This window comes from Myotis nattereri (genome assembly GCF_964212035.1).
Source record: "Myotis nattereri genome assembly, chromosome: 8".
Taxonomy (NCBI): Eukaryota; Metazoa; Chordata; class Mammalia; order Chiroptera; family Vespertilionidae; genus Myotis; species Myotis nattereri.
Window position 1 is genome coordinate 69,911,406 of NC_138083.1, and position 12,809 is coordinate 69,924,214.

Sequence of the window (12,809 nt, forward strand, 5' to 3'; positions counted from 1 at the left end):
CATATATTATATTAGCTTCAAGTATATAACCCAGTGATTATACATTTATATAACTTATGAAGTGATAAGTTAAATCCCTGATAAATCTAGTATCTGACACCATACAAGTTCTTTTAAACCTTTTTTTTTTTTTTAAGAAAATAATACAGGATACGTACTATTACGTATTAAATAGATAGAACGGCTCATAAGAGTTACATCTGCCCAGAAGATGGGGAAATCTCGCAAGTTGGGCTGGTGAGGGAGGACATTCTTAGGTTGGGCCTCAAACTATCCCTAAGAAAAGCATCAGCAGTTACAGATCAGGACAGTTATGTATGAGAGCAGCAGCAGACAGCAGTTACTAGTTACAATAAGTGACAATAGCAAAAAGAATAATCTTACTTGGCATGACTTAAAAACCTAGCTAGCTCAATGTACCTATTTCATATGTTGAAGTGGCTTTGTGCAGTTTTTCTTTAGTGCTTTCCATGAACATATAGCCCTCTCCCCAGTAACCAGAAAGAAAGAGCAGAAGGTTCAGAGCTTTAAGAAGTGGATGGGCTATGTATGGTGCCAGATGGGCACTAGAAATATTGGGGGAGCACTCCTTAAGTTACATAAATGTCTAACTACTATGCCAGCCGTGGGCAAACTACAGCCCGCGGGCCGGATCCGGCCCGTTTGAAATGAATAAAACTAAAAAAAAAAAAAAGACCGTACCCTTTTATGTAATGATGTTTACTTTGAATTTATATTAGTTCACACAAACACTCCATCCATGCTTTTGTTCCGGCCCTCCGGTCCAGTTTAAGAACCCATTGCCCTCGAGTCAAAAAGTTTGCCCACCCCTGTTGCTGTACACCTGAAACTAATATTGAATATAAACTACAATTGAAAAATACAATTTAAAGAAAAGATATCTTGGTTTTATCCTATTTCCTATCATGGTTCTGTAATATCCAAATAGCATTCCAATAAATTAACATTTACAGGAGGAGGAGGAGGAGGAGGAGGAGGAGGAGGAGGAGGAGGAGGAGGAGGAGGAGGAGGAGGAGGGGAAGGTAAAGGAGAAGGAGGTAAAGGAGAAGGAGAAGGAGGAGGAGGAGGAGGGGAAGGGGAAGGGGAAGGGGAAGGAGAAGGAGAAGGAGAAGGAGAAGGAGAAGATGATGATGGAGGAGGCATCTAGAAAACAAAGAACAGCAAGTGTTTCTCTTCTGGCACCTTCCTTCTCTGCAATCCTGCAATCTTATCTCCGGACCTTGTCTAGTCCAGTTTCAAGCCAGCACCCTGACTACCTCTCAGACATTTGTCACTTACTCACTATATCCATTGCTAAATTGAACAGCAGCCAATCCCAGATTTGCCCACTTCCAGATGTTGCCAATAGCTTACTTCACTGTTTGTTGCCTCCTCACTTATTAGGAATTAAACACAATATTTGCTAAGACCAGTCAATGATTATGTGCTAAGTGTGTGTTTTGTTTGCTCTAGGTATGGTGTTAAGGGTTTTCATGCTTAAAGTTTAATTTTTAAGTTAAATTTAATGTATTACTTCATAAGATAGTTCTGAAGGAACTATAACAAAATAAAACATGTAAAAATTGGGGTGTTTGGGATTTGCTGACAAGTCAGGAAGCTAAGTCCTTCTGATAGGTCCCCTTCCTCTGGGAGCACTAACTCTGCAGCAAGCCTACACATAACCCTTACACATCAAAAAGGAGTGTTTATAGAGGCTCCCTAAGCCAAGCAACTGCTGACATATGAGGTATTCAGTTTACTCTCCTTCCTAGATACTTGACCAGCTGAAGAGAACAGAAAGTCTGGAAACAAAATAGAAAGCCCACAAAGCTATCCATGCAACGGGATAGTTATTTGGAAAAAAAGATTAAATTGGATCTACACCTCATGCCTTAAACTAGGAAAACTCCAAATGGAGAAGAGCTCTAATTGTAAAAATGGAAACCATAAGAACTAGAAGAAAGCACATATGAGTACACTTAAAATCTGGGTGTGGGAAAGGCTTTCTAACTATGGCAGAAACATAGATGCAATAAAAACTGGATAGATGAAAATCTTGTGTGTTAAGAAAACATCACAAATTAAAAAATGAATAAGCACACATACACGGTAAGCCAAGACAAATGGTAAATAGAAGAAAATATTTGCAACAAACATCATACTTTTTTAAAAGAATTTTCTTTTTTTAATTTTTATTTAAGAGGTATTTATATATTAGGCAGATAAGCTCTTAAATACATAAAGAATTCTGAAAAATCAAGAAAGAGAAGACAAAAAAGGGGGGGTGGGGTCAGGTGGTGGGGGTGGAGGTGGGGGTGCTGAAGACCTAAAAAGATAGTGTGTACACATTAGTCCTTAAACATGAAAAAAAAATTCTTAGGTTCACTCATAATAAGAAAAACAAATCAAGCCCTAACCGGTTTGGCTCAGTGGATAGAGCGTCGGCTGGCGGACTGAAGGGTCCCAGGTTCGATTCTGGTCAAGGGCTTATACCTTGGTTGCGGGCACATCCCCAGTAGGGGGTGTGCAGGAGGCAGCTGATCGATGTTTCTCTCTCATCGATGTTTCTAACTCTCTATCCCTCTCCCTTCCTCTCTGTAAAAAAAAATCAATAAAAAAATATTTAAAAAAAAACACAAATCAAAACTACTTAGAGATGCAATTGCTTACATTTCAGATTTAAAAAATTCAAAAGTTTGACAACTGTCTATTTATTGGTAAGGGTTCAGGGATACCCACTTTCCCATACTGCTGAATTAGTGCAAAATAGTATAAGCCCTACAAAGGAGATCAGGCAATATCTAAACATCTAAATATGAAACAGGGGAAGGTACAGAAGAATCCTTTGGTGTTATATTTGAACTGCAAATATTAACATAAACTCATAATTTACTTTAAAAAGTATATACTGTGCTTTTTTCATTAAAGGCTTTGAAGCAACAACACCCTGCTACCAATGAGCAAACCTACGGCTCAGATCTGGGTTTCTAAAGACCATTCCCCACTCTAAGGAACTAAGGCTACTTAAGAGAAATAGCTAATTCCAGGTTTAGGGCAGAAAAAATATAAAATGGGCCTGGACATTTTTTTGTGTCAAGAAAAACAAGCAAATATTAAAAAACTGATGGGGACATATCAACAGAAGACAGGACCCACCTTCAGAGGCTCAACTGGTAAATTTTGGGACACTTTGAGTAAGCATCAAAAAGATTAAACTGAATAAAAAGAATTCATGAAACACCAGATATCAAGCTATATTACAAAGCCACGGTTCTCAAAACTGCCTGGTACTGGCACAAGAACAGATATATAGATTAATGGAACAGAACAGAGAACCAAAAATAGACCCAAGCCATTATGCTCAATTAATATTTGACAAAGGAGTGAGAGCATACAATGGAGTCAAGACAGTCTCTTCAATAAATGGTGTTGGGAAAATTGGCAGATACATGCAAAAAAATGAAACTAGATCACCAACTTATACCATACACAAAAACAAACTCAAAATGGTTAAAGGACTTAAATGTAGGACGGGATACCATAAAAATCCTATAAGACTCCGTAGCAGCCAAATAGCAGACATATGTCGTAGCAATATCTTTACCGATACAGCTCCTAGGGCAATGGAAACTAAGGAGAAAATAAACAAATGGGACTACATCAAAATAAAAAGCTCTGCACAGCAAAAGAAACCATCAACAAAACAACAAGAAAGCCCACTGCATGGGAGAACATATTTGCCAATGCTATTTCAGATAAGGGTTTAATCTCCAAAATTTATAGGGAACTCACACAACTTAACAAAAGGAAGATAAACAATCCAATCAAAAAATGGGCAAAGGACCTAAGTAGACACTTTTCAAAAGAGGACATTCAGAGGACCAAAAAGCATATGAAAACATGCTCAAAGTCACTAATCATCAGAAAGATGCAAACCAAAATGATAATGAGTTACCATCTCACACCTGTCAGGATGGCTATCATCAACAAATCAACAAACGACAAGTGCTGGCTAGTATGTGGAGAAAAAGGAACCCTCCTTCACTGCTGGTGGGAATGCAGACTGGTGCAGCCACTGTGGAAAACAGTATGGAGTTTCCTCAAAAAGTTAAAAATGGAACTCCCATTTGACTCAGTGATCCCACTTCTAGGACTATATCCCAAGAAACCAGAAACACCAATCAGAAAGGATATATGCACCCCAATGTTCATAGCAGCACAATTTACCATAGCTAAAATTTGGAAACAGGCTAAGTGCCCATCAGCAGATGAGTAGATTAAAAAACTGTGGTACATCTACACAGTGGAATACTACGCTGCTATAAAAAAGAAGGAATTTTTTACCATTTGCAACAGCATGGATGGAACTAGAGAGCATTATGCTAAGCGAAATAAGCCAGTCGGAGAAAGATAAATATCACATGATCTCACTCATATGTGGGATATAATGATCAACATAAACTGATGAATTAAAATGGATCCAGAGACAAGGTGGCACTGAGCAGACCGTCCAACCTCAGGGAGAAGGCTGGGGGGGGGGGGGGGGTTAGAGATGAACCAAAGGACTTGTATGCATGCATATTAGCATGACCAATGGACACAGACACTGGGATGGTGGGGGCTTGCCCTCAGGGGTGGGAGTGGCCGGGGGGGGGTGTTAATCAGGGGGAAAAGGAGACATGTAATACTTTAAACAATAAAAAAAAAGAATTCATGAGCTCAGAATAATAATCTGAAAGTGAAGAAGTTTAAGGGGAGAAGAGAGAGCTCTTTAGAAAAATGGCCACTCAACAACTGCATAATGGTAACAACAGAGAATATCCTGCTTGGACAGTGTGCTCAATGGTTAGAGCATCAGCCCATGAACTGAAAGGGTCTCAGGTTCAACTCCCAGTCAAGAGCATGTACCTGGATTGCAGGTTCCATCCCAGTCCCAATCTTTTTCACATTGATGTCTCTCTCTCCCTCCCTCCCTCCCTCCCTCCCTCCTACCTTCTCTCTCTCTCTCCCTGCTCCTGTCCTCCCATCCTCCCTCCCATCCACTCTCTCTAAAAATCAAAGGAAAAAATATCCTGAAGTGAGGATTAACAACAAAAAAAAGAGAGAGAGAATATTCTCTTTTTTAGGAAATTCACACACACATAATTATCTCCTTCCTTAGAAAATACAGCTCGATGTTTAAGAGTAAGTTGCATATATCGCACACCAACCTCTCCTCATTACTTCTGTCATTTCATGTCTGTTTATCCACCCATCTTTACATATGCACCCAAATAACTGATAAAAGTTCATCAATAAAAATGACAACTTCTGGGTAGAAATAACAGGTAATTTAAATATGTTTTGTGAAACTATTACAAAAAAACCCATAAAAACACTTTATTAAGAAAGCACCATATCTAACAATAAAAATCGTATAATTATTACTATGTACTTCTATGATGCTTCATTAATACCTTTCAGTCACAATACTGGTGGATTTAGAAATTCAGATCTTTAAACCAGGATGAAACACTAAAGATAGTTTTTCTGTGGTTCAATTCTAAAACATGGTATAAATGCTCTGGCCAGTATGGCTCAATTGACTGGGCGTTGTCCCATGCACCAAAAGGTTGCCAGTTTGATTCCTGGTCAGGGCACATGCATGGGTTACCAGTTTGATCCCTGGCAGGGAGAGTGCAGAAGGCCACTGTTTCACTCTCACATCGATGTTTCTCTCTCTCCCTCTTTCTCTCTCTCTCTTTCTGTCAAAAATCAATTTTAAAAAATCTTTAAAATTAAATAAATAAAACTTGGCTTAAAAATAAAAGGAATGTGTCTATTAAGCTAGAGTATAATCATTTGTCTAATTTCTATCACTGTTTACATGAGAATATGGGGACATTTGCTTTCACATGATGGTCTCATCATAACTTCATGACCACCATGTAAGTAAATAGGAGGAAAGAAAATGTGCACTTATTAGGCACCTACCGAGTGCTAGACAATGTACTATTTCACTTAATTCTCAAGTCTTTTGAGGTATATATTGTTATTGCCACCTTATAGGTGAGAAATTTGCCATCGAGGATAGAATATCCTTAAACCCTCATCATCAGGTTTTAAGCCTAGTTCACTCCCTCTCATATTGTAAGTTCTCTAAAACCAAAATGAAAATTCCTGACCTGTCAGAACTGCCATTAAATTGAGTGTAGAAAGAGCAGGGGAGTGGAATTTTCCCAGTAACCTTATCTTTGAACTTTTCTTTCAGCACTTCTGAGCTAGAAGATCAAATGTGCTAGACAACAGCCTGTCAGTACTGCAAGCGCAAGCGAATCATTCCAAGCTGGTTAAAGGCAATGCTGTCCCCAGGGCTTCAGCTGGCTGCTGGGCTTTGTGCTCCAATGTGAGCCGGGGCATTTTTTCAGGTGTATCCCAGGAAATGAAGACGTTCGGTTGAATGATAATACCAGAAACCTGAAGCCATAGGGAGAGCAGAAAAGTCAAGCTTTGAAAATAGCCATGTCTTGCTGGGATTCTTTTATCTGATGCAGGAAATGCATGAATTCCTATATTAGGACTGGCCCATGTTTCTTTGTAAGCAGCTTCTGTCGAGCTAAATGGACGATCTGTCTAAGCTCACAGACAAAGGGGTGAATTCATAAGTAACTGTAGGCTATATTTATTTTCCTTTGAAAAAAATGCTATGTAAAAGCAGAAAGACCCAGATGAATCAACTGATGAATGAATAAATAAAATGTGGTATATCCACACAATGGAATATTATTCAGCAATAAAATGAAATGAAATACTGATACATGATACAACATGGATGAACCTCAAAAACATTATGGTAAAATGTTCAGAAAGAAGCCAGACACAAAAGATCACATATTCTATAATTCTATTTTTTGTCAAATGTTCAGAATAAGCAAATCTGTAGAGACAGAAAGAAGGTTAGTGGTTACCTATCGCTATGAGGTTGGGGTGAGTAGGTGGGATATGAATTTCCTTTTTGGAGTGATCAAAATGTTCTAAAATTAGATTGCAAACAAAATAGAGTATCTGGACATACAATGGAATATCATTCAGTCATAAAAAGGAATGATGTACCTTGAAAACATTAAACTTAGTGAAAGAGGCCAGACACAAAGGCCATATTTTGTGTGATTTCATTTATATAAAATGCCAGAACAGGCAAAGCCATAGACACAGAAAGCAAATTAATGGTTGCTTGAGGATAGAGGAGGGGGTGGGGGGTGACTGCTAACAGGATTGTGGTTTCTTTTGGGGGTGATGAAAATGTCTGGAATTCAACAGTGGTTATGGTTGCACAACCTTGTTAATACACTAAAATCCACAGAATTGTAACTTTAAAATGGTGAATTCTATGATATGTGAATTACGTCTCAATTTGAAAATAATAAAAATTTTAAAACTAGATTATGGTATTGGTTGCACAACGCTTTAAATACACTGAAAACTACTGAATTGCATGTTTTATTTTCTTTCATTTTTGCATTTCAATAACTTTACTGTAATGTATATCCCCTAATACCAAAACATAATGGTAGTTGGTTAGGTTACCTCTGCCAACTCAAAAATAACATGGATGTAATCAAAATATTGAAATGTATCAGCCTTTTGGGAAAAACTGAACAGTTATCTATAAAATATTGTTTACAAAAGTATAAGATAAACTGTGGTTCTTTAGTTTATTTTCCAGTGTATATTTATCCATAGCATGATGTCAAAATTGGGTAGAGTCATCCTGGATGGACTGAGGCTACACACTGTACTGAGTAACCATTTATAACACTTTTAATATTGCAGATCTCCTTATACTCACTGACTTAAAAGAAAGTCCTGAATGCTACATCAGCAACCTCATGATTGTGAAGATGTGTATTTATTTAAGACCTTCTGTTGGCTCAGTAGGAGAAATTAGTGAAAGTATATTCTCTTCATTTTAAACAAAATTCTAAATTAAAAGCAATGGCATAAACAGTCCCTGAATTGCACACTTTAAATGAGTAAAGTATATAGTATGCAAATTATATATCAACTAGAGGCCCGGCACATGAAATTGGTGCACTCTGGGGGGGAGGGGGGGTGTCCCTTAGCCCAGATTGCAAGAGGGCGTAGGCCAGGCCAAGGGACCCCACTGGTGCACAATCAGGGCCAGGGAGGGCCGCAGGAGGTTGGCCAGCTGGGGAGGGACCGCGGGAGGGTTCCAGGGCATATCTGGCCCATCTTGCTCAGTCCCGATTGGCCGGACCCCAGCAGCAAGCTAACCTACCGGTTGGAGCCTCTGCCCCCTGGTGGTCTGTGCACGTCATAGTGACTTGTCAACCAGTCAACTGTCTGCCCCCTAGTGGTCAATGCACATCATAGCGAGCAGTTGAGTGGCCTTAGCATATCATTAGCATATTACACTTTGACTGGTTAAATGGCCGACCGGACACTTAGCATATTAGGCTTTTATTATATAGGATAGGATGGCTCAATTGATATATAGTAGAAGACCTCTTTCCTCTACCACCACTTTTATTTCTGGATTCATCTGAACACAGTGCCAAGTTCATCATAACTGGGAGGGAGGTTGGCCAAAGTCTGAAGCCCATCTTTTCCTTTGGAACAACCATCTGCTAGACATTAAACTTTATGCCCTTCCACTTTGAACATTCATTTTTAAGACTGTCACTAAGAAAACCACAATGGTCAACCTACTCTCTCCTTAATTTCTACAGTAATAACTCTTCTTCTATCTTAATAGTAATTAAATGTTTTAAACTAGAAAACTGGACAGAGTCCACATTTTCTCCTCAGTTTCACACATGAATATTTGCAAGAAAAAAAACTTGAGTAATCCCTCAAAACTTTTTTTTCTTTCTTGGAATAATATGCCTTATAATAAGGTCACTTGTTTTGTTTTTCATCTAACATTTATTATATGTGTGTGGTTTTCGGTTTTGGTTTTGTTACTGGGAACCTACATTTATTAACTCATTTAATTATACAAGTTATTCTTCAAGTTTCTGTGTGTGGCCATAAATGTTCCTTTGAATGTTCTTTGAAACCACGAAGAATTACTGGAATCACAAGTTATAAAATTATCTGGAGCCCAACTGAAATAACTCTTCCAGTTAACCAGCTTTGGGAAGTGCCCTTCTGTAATCTGACTTGACTTCTGGATAATGGTGCTATTATGGTTAAGTCTGGTAAGCTGTCATATATGTATTTAGAGATCTAAATCCAAATTTCAAACTGTCACTAACTAAAGGGATAGAGGCAGCACATCTGAAAACATACAAAAGGCTTACAGGTGAGAATAATCCATATCATTGTTATTTTAACAATTTCCTAGTTTGTCTTGCCTTTTCTGGTCTTTTCAAGTTCCAAATCATCCAACTCTTCTAAAAAAAAACCAATGGCTTTGTTACATCACTTCTCTTTTTCTTTTTTTAATATCACTTTTCTAATCAAAATGTCCTTATACTACACTATTACTAACAGAATCAAGTTTGAACTCCTTACCGTGGCATTCAATGTTCTCCAATATCCAGCCAACATCCACTTCAGCCCCACAAAATATTCAATTTTTTTTCTACCTTTCTGATATTGCGCCTGCCTGGAATATCCTCCCTTAACCTTTCTGTATATCCAAGTCTTTACTTTCCTTCTTACAACTCCTTTAACACTTTGCTATTCTACCTACCCAGCATTTGGCCCAAGATTATATTACCTTCATATGTAGGGTCCTCCAGCCTTAACTAAGATGTATCATCATCAAAGAGCACTATTTGAAACATCTAGATCAGTGGTTCTCAACCTGTGGGTCACAACCCCTTTGGGGGTCAAACAACCCTTTCACAGGGGTCACCTAAGACCATCGGAAAACACATATATAATTACATATTGTTTTTGTGATTAATCACTATGCTTTAATTATGTTCAATTTGTAACAATGAAAATACATCCTGCATATCAGATATTTACATTATGATTCATAACAGTAGCAAAATTACAGTTATGAAGTAGCAACGACAATAATTTTATGGTTGGGGGTCACCACAACATGAGGAACTGTATTAAAGGGTCGCGGCATTAGGCAGGTTGAGAACCACTGATCTAGATGGGACTTCATCCACACAAGGAATTAGAACAGGTATAGTACAGTAGGCTCTCCATAAATATTAGATAATGGTTATAACAACTGCCATCTTCCCCTTGTACCTATAAATTCCTCATTAGCAGTAAATGTCTCATTTGGTATTTGTACAGTATACAGTAGTGACACACAGTGACTACCTAATAAACACTTCTTGCTTGGTATTAAGTAATTATTTTTAACAAATACTGATTTCAAGCGATATTTTTTAGAACATAAACACTTAAGAGAATCATCTACTTTCTGTTTATAAATTAATTTAAATTTATCAAAATGCATCTCCATTTTCCAGCTCAATAAGGAGTAAGCAGGTCAAAAGAGCTTAGAGCAAAGAAATATATTCCCCTAACTAAGTGGTTGGCAAACTGTGGCTCGCAAGCCACATGCGGCTCTTTGGCCCCTTGAGTGTGGCCACGAAGTTTCAATCGCACTGTGCATGCGCGCCTGCACGTGGCATTTTGTGGAAGAGCCACACTCAAGGGGCCGCAGTTTGCCGACCACTGCCCTAACTGAATGAAATTGATTTATCTGCCTATTAGGCATAAGAGTCAAAGTATATTTTTTGGCACTCATTTTCCTTTGCTCTTCATTACTATCACACTACTGCCCTCTCTTGGTTCGCCTTTCACCAACTTAACTACTATGATGGAACACCTTATCGTCCCCCAAATATAGGTCTTAAGCTTTTCGCCCATGTTACCCTGAAATCTGGTACTTTCATATCCTAACATGTGGTCTGGCAGGGTGTTTTGAATGAATTTTCAGGCACCAAGAGTCTGTGCTTTTTGGCTCATTCCAAAAGAATCAAGTATGTGAATGGTTTCCAAAGATAAAAAGTGGGCCCAACATCTGGACACAATTAGGAAAACTGCACAAACAATTAGGATCTAGTCACTCTGGCACAATGACCCTGAGTTATTTGTGCAACTGTGAGAAAAGCCTAAGGACCAAGATGTCTGCTCTTCTATTGTAACTCTCACCCAGGAGGGAGCTTTCGGTAAATGTCCAGTGAACCACAGTGACTATCTTTCAGGAATGGAAAAAATTCCAGTCACTAATACATTCCACAGTATTAAGATAAGAATTTGAAACTCTACAAAGAAAGGTTCTTGTGGATCCAAAGTCTAGCCTTCTTTAAAATCTACCATCTTGTATTTTGAGTAATTTAACAGATCCTCAGAACACCTATCATCTTATTTACAAGAAATTACACACACACACACACACACACTGTCTTTCCCTCTCCCTTCTCAGCACATTTTTTAAAACATTACTGAAACTGACAAGTGACCTTCGTTTAGATCACACATTTTCATGCCAGAGTTCAGACACAGAGGTAGCATTTACAAAACATCAATAATACCAAGAGTGAAAACTAAAAGCCTAACTAGCAAGAAGAAAGGAATCAGGATGCTGAAAAGTAGCACTGGTTGAAGGAAAATCTGGGTCCAATAAAAACACCACTGTCAAACATGAAAAGATTCATATAATTAATAAAGTACCGACCATTTTTAAGCATTTACATGCTAAATATGTTACATATATTATCTTGTATCATCTTCACAACCCTACAAAGTAGGAACTCTTATGACCCACTTTTTCAGACTGGGAAACTGAGGCTCAAGAAAGGGAAATAACTTGCCCAAGCTGACCTAGTCCATCAGGCTCTGGGCCAAGTTTCAAACTAAATTACTAATTCCACAAATTACTGTCCTTTCCACTACTCCTTTGTCTTTCTCTTGCTCTTACTCACAGATATGATTCTAACAAAACTAAATGTTTTAAGTTAAGCTTTGGTAGGTACAACTACACTATTGCTATCTGAAACTCCCCTATGATGCTGACTGTGAGTGGCAAGGATACATGAACACTTAATATTCTGATGATAGTTTTAAACATCCTGGGGATCAGAAATTGGACAGTAAGCCTATTGTGGTAAAAGAAGTGTTAAAATACCTGTAGTCCTGTATGTTCTATTTTTCATCCTTGCAAAATGCTATCATCTGAGTCTGAGAGAAAGAGACAGATAACACACAAGGGAGGCAATGTTATAACAATCCCCTTCAAACAACTGCAGGTGGAAAGAAAATAGGCTGTGATTCAAGAATTTCCATTTTATGCAGCTCCAAAATTAGTATCTGATGGATGGTGGTGAAATAAAATCACTTCAACAAGAGCCTGGACTTTGGTTTTAACATGAGGAGACTCAGAGCAACAATAGGAGTCTTCATGAGACGTAGGACTTTCTGCAGAACTATCAATATAGAATGTTTTTACCACATAATATCATCACAGTAACTTGCCTAAAACATGCTTCTGAACTATCCTAACTTAATTATGCCACTATGCTTTAAAATTCTATCTCAAAGAGATTAATGTGGCAATTGCTCTAGAATAAAAAATTAATATCTAACATAAAGAACTATGGCAAATCAGTTAAAAAAAAAGGCTATTCTCAAAGAACTCATTAGATTGTTGTATAGGCAACACAGAAGTAAATTAGATGAAAACCAAAGAGGCTAGGAAACAAAAGCTATAAGTTGTCATTATTAATATTTATTTTGATACATATCAGTCAGTTCTGCACAAGAATTTGAAATTTTATTTTTAAAATGTATTCAATTACTTGGTTAGGGCCATTTTAGCTGATAATAGTTTC

General features: G+C 37.9%; 1 protein-coding gene across 1 annotated transcript in view; it reads right to left on the reverse strand.

Moving 5' to 3' along the window:
- The window catches only part of STK4 (serine/threonine kinase 4), an 86,982-nt gene that overhangs the window by 42,006 nt on the left and 32,167 nt on the right, over window positions 1–12,809 (reverse strand). The gene's annotated exons all lie outside the window — the stretch shown is intronic.